The sequence below is a fragment of the Cebus imitator genome, unplaced genomic scaffold (assembly GCF_001604975.1).
Source record: "Cebus imitator isolate Cc_AM_T3 unplaced genomic scaffold, Cebus_imitator-1.0 Scaffold136, whole genome shotgun sequence".
Classification (NCBI taxonomy): Eukaryota; Metazoa; Chordata; class Mammalia; order Primates; family Cebidae; genus Cebus; species Cebus imitator.
Window position 1 is genome coordinate 2,806,738 of NW_016107451.1, and position 1,655 is coordinate 2,808,392.

The 1,655-nt window shown below is 43.8% G+C and overlaps 1 non-coding gene across 1 annotated transcript; it reads right to left on the minus strand.

Moving 5' to 3' along the window:
• Positions 1-1,324: 1,324 nt before the first annotated feature.
• LOC119473178 lies at positions 1,325-1,430 on the minus strand. Its single transcript, XR_005202382.1, has one exon. It is a non-coding gene; the product is annotated as a U6 spliceosomal RNA (small nuclear RNA).
• Between the last annotated feature and the right edge of the window lie 225 nt (positions 1,431-1,655).

Below are 1,655 nucleotides of genomic sequence, written 5' to 3' on the forward strand. Positions count from 1 at the left end.
AAAAAAAAAAAAAAAAATGAGAGCTAATCGCAGAATTGTAGAATGCCACCCCAGCCCCATACCTCCTTCACCACATTACTAAAGGCATATTTTACAGGAATTCCTTTTACCAGGTGTAGGAGCTATGGGAAAACTTCCCCTTCACCCTCTGAAGTTTCACTAAAAACCAACATACAGGCCGGGTGCGGTGGCTCATGCCATTAATCCCAGCACTTTGGGAGGCCAAGGCAGGTGGATTACCTAGGTCAGGAGTCCAAGACCAGCCTGGTTTGAGACCAGCCAACATGGTGAAAACCCATCTCTACTAAAAATACAAAATTTTGCTGGGCATGATGGCAACCGCTGTAATCCCAGCTACTCAGGAGGCTGAGGCAGGAGAATCACTTGAACCCAGGAGGTAGAGGTTACAGTGATCCAAAATCACGCCATTGCACTCCAGCCTAGGTGACAAAAACAAGACTCTGTCTTAATAATAATAATAATCCACTTACAAAAGGCAGATTAGTAGGAGAAATGGCGTACAAATTTGTTAGCATGCACAGGGAACAATCACAGAGTGATTACCCAATATCCCATGGAGTAAAGATGGTTATTTACCCTTCTTTTTTGAGACGGAGTCTCGCTCTGTCGTCCAGGCTGAAGTGTAGCAGCGTGATCTCGGCTCACTGCAACCACCACCTCCCGAGTTCAAGCAAACAGTTCCCCTGCCTCAGTCTCCCAAGCAGCTGGGACCACAAGCATGTGCCACCACGTTCAGCTAGTTTTTGTGTGTTTGTGTATTTTATTTTATTTATTTATTATTAATTTTTACTGTAAAGCTTTTGGCCACAATAATGTGTGTGTGTATTTTAGAAGAGACAGAGTTTTACCATGTTGGTCTGGATGGTTTTGATTTCCTGACCTCGTGATCCACCCACCTCAGCCACCCAAAGTGCTAGGATTACAAGTGTGAGCCACGGCACCCAGCCTACCTTCTTCTTTTTTAATTTATTTTTTTGTTGTTTTTTTTTGATACAGAGTTTTCGCTTTTGTTGTCCAGGCTGGAGTGCAAGGTCGCCATCTCGGCTCACCACAACCTCTGCCTCTCGAGTTCAAGCAATTCTCCTGCCTCAGCCTCCCAAGTAGCTGAGATTACAGGCATGTGCCACCACATCTGGCTTATTTTTGTATTTTTAGTAGAGATCGGGTTTCTCCATGTTGGTCAGGCTGGTCCAGACCTCCTGACCTCAGATTATCCACCTGCCTCGGCTTCCCAAAGTGCTGGGATTACAGGCATGAGCCATCGTGCCTGGCCTAAAAAATTTTCATAAACTTATTAAATTTTTAAAAAATGGAACGCTTTACGAATTTGCATATCATCCTACCGCAGGGGCCAGGCTAGTCTCTCTGTATCATAACAACTTTAGTATATGTGCTGCCAAAGCCAGGACTATATACCCGTCTTCTTAGGGGAAAGGAAGATGGGAAAGTACATGATTTGAGGTGATATGAAATGATTTTTAGGGGAATTTGATGGGCTTGAAGAATGTACAATTTTCTCGGACAAACTGTGGGGCCTGCAGAGCAGACAATGGTTTGTGACAAAAGTCTGTCTAGATTTATTGACAGACTTGGGTCTTTCTTCCTGTAATATGAATTCAGTTAATGAAAACTCA